Source organism: Phocoena sinus, chromosome 15, assembly GCF_008692025.1.
Source record: "Phocoena sinus isolate mPhoSin1 chromosome 15, mPhoSin1.pri, whole genome shotgun sequence".
Lineage (NCBI taxonomy): Eukaryota > Metazoa > Chordata > Mammalia > Artiodactyla > Phocoenidae > Phocoena > Phocoena sinus.
The window spans coordinates 68,401,080-68,416,149 of record NC_045777.1 but is presented as its reverse complement, the minus strand read 5'-3'; the positions used below and the strand labels follow the sequence as shown (position 1 = coordinate 68,416,149).

General features: G+C 43.9%; 1 long non-coding RNA gene across 1 annotated transcript; it reads left to right on the top strand.

Moving 5' to 3' along the window:
* Positions 1-2,801: 2,801 nt before the first annotated feature.
* On the top strand, positions 2,802-5,759 carry LOC116739540. Its single transcript, XR_004345618.1, has 3 exons — positions 2,802-3,485; positions 3,909-4,045; positions 5,556-5,759. It is a non-coding gene; the product is annotated as an uncharacterized LOC116739540 (long non-coding RNA).
* The last annotated feature ends 9,311 nt before the right edge of the window (positions 5,760-15,070 follow it).

The window sequence follows — 15,070 nt, the reverse complement described above, 5'->3', positions numbered from 1 at the left end:
GCTTCCGTTGTTCTCTGCTTTTACGGTGACAACTGTCTCCCTAAGGCAGTGGGTGAGTGACTCATGTTACGTTGTTTGGGGGATTGGGGTGGGGAAGGACGGCAGAGTAACAAGAGATGGACATATATCACATCTGCCTCTACGTATCCTGCTCCCCCTCTCCTCTGCCTTCACTTAATTCTACTTCCTGTCAGCCTCAAGTCTTGAGGATGGGTTCTAAGATTCTGTGGCTGGCCCAGGCCTGCCCTTCTGGGATGCCCTCTTCCTCCAGGGCAGTGTTGGCTAATAGAAATATAATGTGAGCCACAACACATGATTTTAAACATACTGGTAGCCCCCTTAAAAGGGTAAAAAGACACCAATGCAATTAATTTTAATATTGTGTTAACCCTAACTATCATCGCTTCAATGTGTATTCAGTGTAAAAAGTCATTACATTGTTCTTTCCGTACTAAATCTTTGAATAAGCCGGTGTGTATTTTATACTTACAATCACAGTTCAGACTAGCCACGTTTCTTTTCTTTGTTTTTTTTGCCACACCGCATGGCTTGTGGGATCTTAGTTCCCCGACCAGGGACTGAACCTGGGCCCTCAGCAGTGAAAGCACAGAGTCTTAATCACTCAACTGCCAGGAAATTCCCTCTTTTTTTTAAAGTAATTTTTTGAAATTGAAGTTTAATTGATTTACAATGTGTTAATTTCTGCCATACAGCAAAGTTAGTTATACATATATATACATTCTTTTTCATATTCTTTTCCATTATGGTTTATCCCAGGGCATTGAATATAGTTCCCTGCGCTACACAGTAGGACCTTGTTGTCCATCCATTCTGTATGTAATGGTTTGCATCTACTAACCCCAAACTCCCAGTCCATCCCTTCCCCAGCTTCCCTTCCCCTTGGCAACCCCAAGTCTGTTCTCTATGTCTGTGAGTCTGTTTCTGCAGACTAGCCATGTTTCAAATGTTCAATAGCCACAGGTACTCACTGGCTCCTGTATTAGGTGATGCAGTTCTAGACCCTGGATCTCTCTGTCCTGCAACTCCATCACTGATGTCAGCAGGCGGCTCTGAGTCCCAAGACAATGTTTATCTCCAGCTTACTCTCTCCTGGAAGAATGAGCTTGCTGTTAGTGGAGAATCTGCCCTTGGTTTGCAAACCAATTGCAAACCAATTGTGGGATATTTTCTAGAAGGCAAATGCTAAGCCCCAACCCAAGTTTGCTTGACATACAGAGAGCAGGACAATAGTCATTCATTCAGCAACTACTTACTGAAGACTTCATAAGTTCAAGATCCTGCTCAAGGGCCTGGGCAATGGGAGCAAATTCTCTCTATGGAGAGAGGATTGGAGATCTGCAGAGGGTCCCCCTCAAATCTGCAGCTGAGTGCTGATCAGCGCATACGTGTGAGGTTCCCCAAAGCCAAGGAAAAACCACCAAGAAGAATCAGGCGGAGATTACACATGTCAGGAATTATCTGTGTTCTCACTGTTGGGGCCCAGGGCAGGCCACCCCAAAATATGCCTCAATGGCATATTGATTTTTTGAATTAAATAAGAAACAGCTGATGCAAATGGGACACTTTGACCCTCCTCCGTGTCTCCCTGAAATCAGGAAATAAAGCCCTCATGTGAAAGGTGCCCTCCCTGCATCTGGATGTAGAAGGACACCCTTACCTCCAGAGGTAGGGAATTATCAGGCCAAGAAGCCTGTATAGACAAAACCTTTTTTCTTCTTCAATTTACTATCCCAAGCCCCAACTCTGTTTAGATTCTTCACTAAGTTTCTTTGTTCTGTCAATTCCTCACAAATGTATTGTTCCTTTGTCTAAAAAGTATAAAAGCTGCCTGCTTTGGCCACTTCCTAGGTCCCATTTCTATAGGGCCTCCATGTGCGTGAATTAAAAAATGTTTTTTCCTATTAATCTGTCTTGTGTCCGTTTTATTATGTCCAGCCACAAGAACTCAAGAGGGATGGGGGGGAAATTTCCCCCTCCCTAACACCACCAACCAGAAAGGAAAGAACTCCTAACATGCGGGATATGGAGCAGAATCCTGAGAAAGATATTACCTTGGTCGTGCCCAAATTAGCCCTAGACTAAGGCTGTTCGGGACCTGCCTAGCAATCTTAAAAGCAGGCCTCAAAAGGTTCACATTATTTCCACTAACTTAACTACATCCTAAAACAAAACCTCTAAATACTTGAAAGAATACAAAATAAAAAAACCTTCAGCACTCAACACTGTAACATTCACAATGTCTGACATCCAATAAAAAATTACCAGGCATACAAAGAAGCAGGAAACTATGAGTTACAATGAGGAGAAAAATCAATCAATAGGCACAGATCCAGAAATGTCAGAGATGATTTGTAGACAAGGACATTAAAACAGCTACTAGAAATGCATACCACATGCTCCAGAAGGGAGCGGAACGCACGAGCATGTTAAGGAGAGACATGGGAAGTATTATAAAAGACCCAAATCAAACTTTAAGATCTGAGAATCTTGAGGAAACCCAAGCAAATCTTGGCTCCAACACTTGCTGTTTTTACCATGGGCACGTTAACACATCTGTCTCAGCCCAGGTTTCCTCCTCTGCTGCGTACTAACTAACGTACCTCAAGCGTTTGTTCTGTACTAAGCGCTGTTCTAAGAGCTTTCCACAACAAAACTGCATAGCTGGGGGCTCCGGCTGGGGGCGCCCGCCCGGGTCGCCCGCCCCGCCCCGCCCCACCTGCCCTGCGGCCGCCCCTCGGCCACCCCGGAGTCGTGACCCGCGTTTCTACGCACCCGCCGGGCGCAAGCGTGGGAGAGCCGCCAGCTCCGGCGCCGGCCGCGCGTCCTTAGGAGGCAGCTGCGGGGCGGGACCGAGCGGGCAGGCGCAGCCATGTTCTGGGCCCGCGACATGTCTGAGCGCCCCGGACGATGCGGCGGGAAACCGCTCCCGCTGGGCGGCCGTCAAAATCTGGGCAGGCGACGCGGAGGCTCCGCGGCCTCACTTGCAGGCCCGTCACGGCTGCTCTGCGCTGACCGCGGGGGGGGTCCCCGCGGGGCCACTTCCCAAAGTTCCAGCCCGATGGGGGTTTGCCTCAGCGCCGGCGTGCAGAGAGCCAAGACCAGCTCCGAGAGCTCAGGGGAGGACTTCGCATCCGTTCAAGTGTGCAGCCCGAGAGGCTGGAACAATTAAAAGCCTCGCGTCCGCAGATGGAAGCGGAGGAACAGGCATTACCTTCAGCCGCAGGGTCTCGTTTGCCAATTGAACTTTTCACTTGCTCAGCACCTAACCCAGACCCCCAACAGGTCACTTTTGATGGACGATTGAGTTTAATAATCCTTGTCAAGCCAGACACAGCAGACGTTGAACCTAAATCGTCGCGCACCCAGATCCACTAGAGGGCAGGTCTACACCTGCTGAGTTCCAGCGCATCCTGCAAAGAACTCAGGAGACAGGAAAAGAAACGTCCTTCCTTATATGCTTAGAGGTATTTTTCTGCATCAACCTTTATACCTGTTGAAGATTTTGCCCCTAACCCCAGGTCTTGTAACATATCCCCATGTTCAACATCAAAATAAACAAACTGTTCTGTTTAGCTCAGGTTAAGTGGAACTAGTCCAGGATCAAAAATCCTGGGCAGGTTTCTAGATTGAAGAAACATTGAGATTTTATTCGGCAAGGTCACTTTTAAATTTCAGAAGTGAAACCATAAAAATCAAGATGAAACATTTCAAGTCTCGGCGTTACTATATATAGGACCACCTTTGGCTTGCAGGCTTAATGATTTTTGTCTGCTTAGTCGTGATATACATAAGGCTATGATTGGTACAACAATGAATGTGCTATCTCTTGCTCAAAAAAAAAAACAACCAACTACATAGGTGCTGTTATTATTGTCTCCGTTTTACAGATGAGGAAATGAAGGATGAGGCACAGAAGGCTTGAGTAACTTGCTGAAGGTTCCATAGCTCAGAAGCCTGGTGGATCCAGGATTCAAACCAGAGTCCAATCTCTTACCGTCTATACTCTTCTGCTGTTCTCAACTCTGTAAGATTAAAAGAATAATCATGTTTGCCTCGAAGGCTTAAAATGTTTTAAAATTATTTTTATTTCAGCTTTATTGAAGTATAATTGGCAAGTAAAATTGTAAGATATTTAATTGTACGTCATGGTGATTTGATACACGTACACATTGGGAAAGGATTCCCTCATCTAGCTAATTAACTCATCCATCACTTCACATATTTATCTTTTTTTTTTTTTCAGTGAGAACATTTAAGTTCTAAGTTTTCTAGATTCTACTCTCTTAGCAAATTTCAATTATAAAATACAGTGTTATCAACAATGATCACCATGGTTTTTTTTTTTCAAATTGAAGTGTAGTTGATTTATAGTGTTGTGGTAATTTCTGCTGTACAGCAAAGTGATTCAGTTATACGTGTATATAAATTCTTTTTTATATTCTTCTCCGTTATGGCATATCATAGGATGTTGAATATAGTTCCCTGTGCTGTACAGTAGGACCTTGTTGTGTATCCATTCTATATATAATAGTTTACATCTGCTAACCCCAAACTCCCACTCCATCCCTTCCCCACACCCTCTCCCCCTTGGCAACCACAAGTCTGTTCTCTATGTCTGTGTACGGTCACCATGTTTTACATTAGATCCTCAGACCTCATTCATTGCATAGCTGAAAGTTCATAGGCTTTTTGTGATAGGTGAACCAGACAATCCATGGGAATGTGTTAGCACACTCCCATGGATCGTCAGAGTGTTTGTTCAAAGTGAAAAATGAACAAAAACTTCAAGAGGGTTCAGAATCCCTGGTGAGGGGAGAGATAAGACCTGTAAGGTCTCAAATAAACACTAACACCCACTATTTACCAACTGTGGGATGGAAGGTTCAGGAGGCCACAGCCTGCTCTGGGCTGTTGTGTAGAACCGTTGCTTCCCTGGGGTCCCTTAGAGACCATCTCACATCCCCATGTGCCTTTCCCTGGAAAGGAGCAAGTGATGAAGAGTTGCAGCTTCCTCTTCCTTTCTGCTTTGCATGGAGCATGCCAGCTCTGCCCAGAGAAGCAGCTCAGGAAAGGCTCTTTAGTGTCCTTTGCTCTTTCTTGAGTCTCCAAAACAGCACACTTTTTTTGTTTAACGATATGGCCAAATCTCAAAAAGAAGCACACATAGACATATTGAGCAAGTGATCCAGGGTAATCTGGCTTCTAAAGTGTCCTTTGATGAGGGGGGAAGGATAAATTGGGTGTTTGGTATTCACATATACACACTATTATATTTAAAATAGATAACCAACAAGGACCTATTGTATAGCACAGGAAACTCTACTAAATATTCTGTAATAACCTAAATGGGAAAATAATTTGAAACAGAATAGATATATGTATTGATATATGTATAACTGAATCACTGTGCTGTATACCTGAAACTAACACAACATTGTAAATCAACTATACTCCAATATAAAATAAAAATTTTTTTAAAAAGTGTTCTTTGATGCATTTTGAAACACAATTTGATTTAATTTGTTCTGGATTAGGTCGACGGAACCTCAGTTTCGAGCTCTGGTCAACTCTGCTTTTTCCTGTCCAGACCTATCCTTGGGACCAAATAATAGAGAAGAACACATCTCCAGTTCACTGTAGACATCACTGAACAGGTTGGAACTATTTTCTTTTATGAAACTATTTGTTTGCATAGATACTTCTGTAAATTTTTTCAAAATTAGGTTAGTTTGAATGATACATTTATTCCTTAAAAGTTCCATTTATTATTTCTTATTACAAAAATAATGCATGATCCCCAGAGAATATTTAGAAAATGTAGGTAAATAAAAAGAAGGAAACAAAAATTACCAGTAAAGCTGCCAGCACACTTTAAATTTTGGTGTATAGTTTCCCAGCATTTAAAAAATGTCTAGGGACTTTGCTGGTGGTGCAGTGGTTAAGAATCCGCCTGCCAATGCAGGGGACATGGGTTTGAGCCCTGGTCTGGGAAGATCCCACATGCCGCAGAGCAACTAAGCCCGTGCGTCACAACTACTGAGCCTGCGTGCTGCAACTACTGAAGCCCACGTGCCTAGAGCCCGTGCTCTGCAACAAGAGAAGACACTGCAATGAGAAGCCTGCGCACTGCAAAGAAGAGTAGCCCCTGCTCACCGCAACTAGAGAAAGCCCGCACGCCGCAACAAAGACCCAGTGCAGCCAAAAATAAATCAATTAATTAAAAAAATAATGTCCATCTGATGAAAATGGGGTCACACTTCTAAAAATTGATGTATCATGGCTGTCTTGCTCAGCCATTGCTTGTTCTTCTGTAACATAACTTTTTGTGTGGCTCCATAATAAATATACAGTAGGTTACATTTAATGCAAATTTGAACTATACAGTTAGAAATAGTAGGATATAAAATATTAATTAAAATTTGCTTTATGTGCAAAATTTGAAAGAATGTAAATCTTAGAATGAAAGAATGTAAATGCTTTACATTTATTTTTGGTAGGGAATTTAATCTTGCATAATGTGTGTTTTGCACTCTGCAGTATCTCCCGCAAAACAATCCCTTGCATAAAATGTGACTGTCCTCTACTTCTGTTTATTTAGCCAGCCCCCTGTTGATGGTCACTTCTTGTTTCAATGAGCTTTCTGGACGATAACTCTTTGCACACACCCATGATGATCTCTTTGGGAAAAATTCTTAGATGTGGAATCGGTGGGTCAAAGCTTTTGATGCACATTTTCAAAATCTCATCCTTAAAGGTGGTGTCGACATTTTTTCAGCAGATATCTACGTAGTGCTTACTGTGTGCCAGGCACGATTCTACGAACATCCTCATGATGATATGCAGTAGGTACTATTATCATCAGCCCCATTTTACAGATGATGAAGCTGAGTCAGCAGCAGTTGCCCAGGTCACTGAGCTAGTAAGTGCTAGGGCTGGTTTTGGAGTCCTAGCTCCTAACCACTGTGCCATGCATGCTGCTTCCCCAGCATTTTGAGCAGTATAATATCAGGTGGTCATTTTCCTGTACCCTTGCCCACCATGGGCAATATCTATCTGCTCAAAGGGATCGTGAATATTCAGAAATACTATTTATGCTGGAAATCAATCCACCTGTTAGGGAACCGTTGACTGAAATCACCTGCCTTGGCCAGGCACGATGATAACCACTTGCCTGAGTTGTCTCACAACAGGAGGTCTCGATAAGGAACACAGTGCTGCCACCGAAAACTAAGTGGGAGAATTCGGGAGGGGCCAAAGGAGGGAGGAGACACCAGCCCATATGTCTTCCCACTTCCCAGAATCCTTTGCACTGGAATCCATCTTGGCTGAGAGGTGATGCTTGCACCACCAGGAAGGATCCTGAGTCAGACTATGGGCCAAGCAAGATGATTGGCTAGAGACAACCTGGAAACTAGCCCCATTACCATAAAGTCTGAGACTACAAGCCACGTGGCAGAGCAGTTCTCCTGGGTTCCCTTACCCTGCTGCTCTCTGCCTGGGTGCGCCTTCCCAATACAGTCTTTTGCTTTGTCAGCATGTGTGTCTCCTCGGACAATTCATTACTGAGCGTTAGACAAGAACCCACTCTTGGGCCCTGGAAGGGGTCCCCCTTCCTGCAATATGCCCAAAGGTATTTCTGAACACTGGTACTATGAGAGAGAGAAAGGAAGCTCTAGTCCTTAGCTATCAGTGAATTGCTAGCCTGTTTGATTTCTTTTTTAAGAAACCCCATCAAAGTATTTTCAGAAGCTTCCCCCAGGCAGAAGAGACATCTCATCTTTGGTCTTCACTTAACAGGTGTTTCTGGGGTCCACCTGTTCTCCCCAAGGCTCTGCCCACAGCACCAGGATTTTAGGAACCTCTTCTAAGCTATGTGGCCCTCTTCCTCTGCTCTCTGCAACAGATGCTGGTTCCATGCTTTAAGGACTCTGCAGCCTGCTCTAGTCCCTGATCCAGTGCTCACTGCAGTGAGCATTCAGGCTGAAAGACTAACAAAGAGGCATGAAACTCTGTACCTTTTCATTGGCGGTAAAGAGCTGACTTTATTTACCCTACCTGAGCTCACCTGTGGGATGACTAGACCCTTGTCTTAGGGTACACACACTAAGCTGCTATAACAAAAATATCCAACAATACATGGCTTGAAGGCTAAAGCAGTTTATTCTCTCTTATGTAACAGTTCTGAGGTAAGCACTTTCCATTGCTGGGGTGGTTCTAACCTGCATGGTCTGTCAGGGACCCAGGTTCCTTCCATCGTGTCACTTTGCCTTATAGGCTGTCATAAACTTCATCTGCATGGTCAGGGGGAAAGGGAAAGAACACAGAGAGGCCACGCCCACTGTTTAAGTACTAGGTGCAGGGCACTTCCACTTGAATTCCATTGGCAGGAACGGAATCACGTGACCACTTCCCAGCAAGGGAGCCTGGGAAGTGTAGTTTGGCCACATATCTGAAAAGAAGGAGAGAATGGATTTGTGGGCAAGCTAATGGCTTCCAGTAGACTCTCCAAGCAGGAGACAAACCCAGCTGGGCATCTGTCTGCACATAGTGAGATTTTCATGATACTTCTCTTTCTTGACCCTTTTCCTGTATCATAGCAGAGGGGGAATTTGAGAATAAGATATATAGTGGGAATGCCCTGGCGGTCCAGTGGTTAGGACTCCACGCTTTCACTGCTGAGGGCCTGCATTCAATCCCTGGTGGGGGAACTAAGATCCCTCAAGTCGTGCAGTGAGGCAAAAAAAAAAAAAAAGCTATATAAGCATGTGAAATTATTTAGTCTGAGTACACCAACCTCATGGGCTCTGGAAACTTACTCTTAAAAGCATGAGTTCAGGGACTTCCCTGGTGGCGCATTGGTTAAGAAGCTGCCTGCCAATGCAGGGGACACAGGTTCGAGCCCTGATCTGGGAAGATCCCACCTGCCGTGGAGCAACTAAGCCTGTGTGCTATAACTACTGAGCCTGTGCGCTAGAGCCCGTGAGCCACAACTCCCGAGCCCACGTGCCACAACTACCGAAGCCCACGCTCCTAGAGCCTGAGCTCCTCAACAAGAGAAGCCATTGCAATGAGAAGCCTGCGCACCGCAATGAAGAGTAGCCCCTGCTCGCCGCAACTAGAGAAAGCCTGCGCGCAGCAACAAAGACCCAAGGCAGCCAAGATTTAATTAATTAAAAATAAAGCATGAATTCATCTTGCTGTTTGCTCTGACTCAAAAATTAGCTCATAGTTTAAAGTCAGAGCAGGGTATATAAACTTTGGAGACAAAAAATTCTGAATGAGAAGCCTGGCTCCACCTCTGACCTACTCCTGTGTGACTGTAGCCATGTTCCATAAACTCTCTTGAGTTTTCGTTTGCTGTGAGGATTATAGAGGCATGCAGAGAGAACTAGGTGCAAATCCTGGCTTCTGTGACACTAGGGAATTCTCTTAATTTATCTGAGCCCTGGGTTTCCTGGAGAAAAGGGGTAATAGCCTATTTCTCACTGGGTTGGGTAAATGAAATATGTCCTGTGCGGGGAGGTCAGTATAGGCTCACAGTACTAAGAAGCTCCAGAAGTATTCTATTGATACATTCAGGCTCAATCAGTGCAAATATCCTGATTCTGTCTTCCTCTTTATGTCAGCTTCATCGTTAGTCGGCCTCTGCATGTTGACAAGATGGCTGTGACATACTCAGAGGAAGAGCAAAAGCTGCTTCTCTCCTAGACACACACCTTCAAGTCTCATGGGCTCTGCTGGGTTATATGCCTGTCTGAACTGTGGTTTGGGGGATGAAATTAGCTGATTGGTTTAAATCCATGGGGTCCTGGAGCTAGGGATGAGGTCACCCCCCAAACAAGTTGATGGAAGCCATATAGTTCCTCTGAAGAGAAACCGGGCTGTAATTACTAGAAAGGCAGCCAAAACAACAGATGTCCACTACAGAGAATGTGTTTGAAGGATGAGTTAATTGGGCCTCATTATGGTCCAATTTTTATTTGTTTTTTGAATTATGAGCTGATTTCTTCTGCTGATAGATGAACTATTCATGGTCTCTGGCAGTTTTCCTTCATGACCCTCTTAGTTGCCTTCTAGAGTTTCCTTGTATTGCTTTGCCCACACCCATGAATGCTTTCCCCCCCATGGCGTCTTCAACTTCTTTCTGACCCCACAGGTTCATCAGATACCCCCAAACCAATGGATTGAAGAGGAACCCAGTTGGAATCCATATATATATATATATATATATATATATGTATATATATATTTTTTAATTAATTAGTTTATTTATTTTTGGCTGCATTGGGTCTTCGTCACTGCACGTGGGCTTTCTCTAGTTGGAGCTAGCGGGGGCTACTCTTTGCTGCGGTGCACGGGCTTCTCATTGCGGTGGCTTCTCTTGTTGTGGAGCATGGGCTCTAGGCGTGCTGGCTTTGGTATTTGTGGCACATGGGCTCACTAGTTGTGGCACGCAGGCTCTAGAGCACAGGCTCAGTAGTTGTGGTGCATGGGCTTAGTTGCTCTGCGGCATGTGGGATCTTTCTGGACCAGGGATCGAACCCGTGTCCCCTGTACTGGCAGGCAGATTCTTTTTTTTTTTTTTAATTTTAATATAAATTTATTTCTTTCATTTATTTATTTTTGGCTGCATTGGGTCTTTGTTGCTGTGCACGGGCTCTCTCTAGTTGCAGTGAGCGGGGGCTGCTCTTCATTGAGGTGCGCGGGCTTCTCATTGCGGTGGCTTCTCTTGTTGCAGAGCACGGGCTCTAGGCACCCGGGCTTCAGTAGTTGTGTCATGCGGGCTTCGTAGTTGTGGCTCTCAGGCTCTAGAGCGCAGGCTCAGTAGTTGGGGCGCACGGGCTGAGTTGCTCCGTGGCATGTGGGGTCTTCCCAGACCAGGGCTCGAACCCATGTCCCCTGCATTGGCAGGCGGATTCCTAACCACTGCACCACCAGGGAAGCCCGGCAGGCAGATTCTTAACCACTGTGCCACCAGGGAAGCCCAGAATCCATATATTTTTGAACTTGTCTTTGAAGGAACAATGAACTTTTTGTCTCCAAAGGCTGTGGTATACCTATGTATCATAGGTTTTTGGAGACAAAGATTTTACATATATATATATATAATTATATATATGTATATATACACATATATATGTTAATATGGATAAGTAAATTTTAAGGTCTCAGTTTCTCATTTGCAAAATTTTTTGCAATAGAAACAGGTTCTCTCTAAGTTCTTTTTAGTATGAGGGCCCTCGGGAGATGCAGTGCTATAATATAACAAGAAGAATAATAGCCAAAATTAATTATGGAGTACTCCCTGCATGCTGCCCTAAGCGCTAATGTATATGGTATTTTATCTCATCCGATCTTTACAACATCCATACGAGGTATGAACCTTTTAGAGATGAGAAAATTGGGGATTAAGGTGGTTACATGACTTGTTCAAGGGCACACAATAATTGTCCACTTGGAACTGGAATCCAGGTTGGTCAGATTCCAACTCTTAACCCTGCTATACTGTCACCGCAGCTTCCACTGGGGAGGAAAGGACTCAGATTTGGGAGTCAGAAGACTTGGACTTAAATTCTGAATTCAGCACTGTGTGACTTTGGGAAAGTTACTTAACCTCTCTGAGCTTTAGTAAGATGTAAGATGGAAATGATAATTACTACCTTATGGGTAAGGGGTTAGAAATAAGATTGTTGAATTAATAGATGTAAAATATTGGGTGCATAGTAGGTACTCAATAAGGGACATCTATCATAATATCCCACTAAACTAAGCTAATTAATAGAATACATTGCTACCAGGCAGACAAGAACTATGTGAATGAGCCCCTGGCTCCTGAGTCACTGCTCTAAATGCTCATCGTAAATAAGTACGTTTGTGAAAGTGATTGTCTTTAACAAAACTTTGCCTGTTTCAAACTGAAACACATGCATTTGACATAAACAATTGGTAAGTGATGGAGCAGGGATAATATTTTAAAAATACACATAGCAACAAATGCTGTTTTGCAAGCAGAAGTGTTTTTCCTCTTTCAGTGATCTGAGTCATTTTTCCTCTTAAGGGGAACAGTTTTCGCTTATTAAGGTTCATTTATGAGATTCATGTTCCCAGGAAAGAGGAGGGATGAAAACCCCTGCTGGCACAAGGGAAGTCATAGGATAGGGGAGAAGGAGGATGTGATGCATGAGGAGTTCTGCACAGGTAGGCAGAGGTGGGGCAAATGCCTTCTTTCCAGTCTGGAGGGGTGGACCTAAAAGTAGCGGAAAAGAGAAAGGACATGGGGTTAGATAAGTGTGTTCCATCTCCCTCCCTCTGGATCAAGACTCCTGTGTGCAGGATGTGGATTAGAAATAGCTAGAAGGCACTTGGAGGAAATACTAGAGCAGTGGTGGTTGGGCCACAATCCCCACTTGGCACTCTGGGGTGAAAAGTCATAGGGAGCCCTGCACCACAGTGGGGAGGCTGTATTTATACCGTTGGGGGTTTGGTGTACCTATGCCATGAGGGCCTGTGCTGGTGTCTTGAGACTTTAGTCAATTCCCTGGCGCTTGGGAATACCCAGCCATCCCTTCCACCATCACCAATAAGGGCAAAGAAAGCAAGTGAATTTTTTTTTTTCCCTTTGGCCATGCCGCAGATCATGCGGGATCTTAGTTCCCTGACCTGGGATCGAACCCACGCCCCCTGCAGTGGAAGCGCGGAGTCTTAACCACTGGACCGCCAGGGGAGTCCCCCCGCCACTTTTTTTTCTGGTAGTGAATTTGAACCTTAAATTGGATTAACGATTTATCCAAAAGAAATTGAGCCAACTTGAGAGAGCCTGTTCTGAACTAGAAGTGATCAAGCTACCTTAACTGGAAGTTAAGATTTTTCCACTTCTGCCATATCTCAAGAGCAAGATACTTATAGACAAATGAGAAAGCTTATGTTTTGCACACCGGTTGTAGTGTACAGCACACACTGCTGGTTGCCCTGAGTTTAGGTGTCCTTCTTTCTGGACAGTCATTTGTTCCAGGAAAGTAGTTCTCTCCCCCACAACTCAGAAGCAAATACCGATTAGTCCAAACTGGTCACTGTGCCCCATTCCCTTGTCAGTGATTTGTTTCAGCATGGGCTTGTGCAACACCTCTGTCCATGAAATGTTGGGACATCTCCTGGGGGGGCATCTGGGAAGATTTTCCTCATTGAAAAGGAGAGACACACAGGGGAGAAAGTCTCTGTTCTAATGTAGGTAATAACTGGAACTGTGGCAGGCAACTTGGGACCTGGAGAGGTGGCTAACTGAGGACTAACAGACACACTGTGATGGTAGGGTAGGAAGCTAGAAGGAAACTGGGTTCTTTTTTTTTTTTGGTCATGCCACATGGGCATGGATTGAACCCATGCCCCCTGCAGTGGAAGCACAGAGTCTTAACCACTGGACAGCCAGGGAAGTCCTAGAAACTGGGTTCTTGATGATGCTGTTGGACTCCTGAAATGACCACCCTACCTCCACATTTCTTGGTATGTGAGAGGAATTCCTTAAGTTAAAGCTATTTGAGGGCTTCCCTGGTGGTGCAGTGGTTAAGAATCTGCCTGCCAATGCAGGGAACACAAGTTCGAGCCCTGGTCCGCGAAGATCCCACATGCCACAGAACAACTAAGCCCGTGCACCACAAGTACTGAAACCCTATACCTGTGCTGTGCAACAAGAGAAGCCACTGCAATGAGAAGCCCGCGCACCGCAACAAAGAGTAGCCTCGCTTGTGTCAACTAGAGAAAGTCTGCATGCAGCAATGAAGACCCAATGCAACCAAAAAAAAAAAAAAAAGCCATTCAAGATGAATATCTATTACTTGCAGCCAAAAGCATACTAAATGAGGCAGAATGTGGATAAATTTTCGACCTTGCAACTCCTGCTTCTTAAATGTATCCATGTGATTGTAAATAAAAAGGAAAATGATGTTAAGTCATTACCATTGAAAACTGCCTGGATTACTTCCTTCAGGCAAGCTTTATTCCCAGACTGTTGAACCCTCTGGGTTTGACAGTAGGATCTACTTCACATGGTAACACCTACTCTTACTTGCCTTCAAAAACTTTCCTAAGGGAAGAGATGAAGCCATACTTGTTAATTCTTCTTGAACATAAAAAAATGGATCCTTTTTGCCCTTTTAAAATGTATTATTAAAATTAAAAAAAATATGTTCTTCTAGAGTTGTCTGGAAAGTGAACTGGGAGCAGTTAAACATCAAGCTCATTGCCAATTTTCAGCTTTAACTGGAATCACCTTTGCCTTTTCCTACGGAAGAAAGAAAGTCTTAGAACATCAAAGTATTTCAAGAAGAACTGGATTTTAACTGCTGAGCTGACCAGAGACAGAAGGCTCACACCGATGGGAGCTGTATAATTTGGCTCTGTTTCTAACATTCAGAGTTCTCTCTGACTCTCCAAAATTTTATCTACTTTGGTTGAGCTTGTTTTTTCCCCAATGAAATTACATTTCTTGGAATTCATCATCACACATGCCTACTTACTTTGTGCAAATTATTTCAGGATAATTTACTAGCTGGGGAGAAAGAGGGAGGGCAGGAAGGATGGAAGGAAAGATAGAGGACTGGAGGGAGAGAGAAAGAGGGGGGGAACTAATCCTTTCAAGGACTGTTTCCATTACAAAATGTCCCTAATTTCATATTCAATGGACCTGCAATCCTCAAGCCATGTCTTCCTTTTTGGAAATGCTGTTATGTTTAAAGTAATTTCAAGAAGTGAGTTGAAGCCTGGGATAGACAGAAGATGTAAAATTGTCACTAGTTCAACACTGTTCCAATTTGAACAAGCTCAGATATTACTTGATTTATACTGGGGACTTTGAAAAGGGCTTATTGGAAAAAACATTTCCATTACAAAACAAATTTTAAAAACAACAGTGTTATATAAGTACAAACAAATGCATACAATTCAAATATTATTATGTCCTGACCTTTATTGTCATGTGGGTCTCTCATACAAAGTAGTAGATAAGAATCAAATTTAAATTAATAATATTGTAATAGTTGTTATTCAGTGTAGC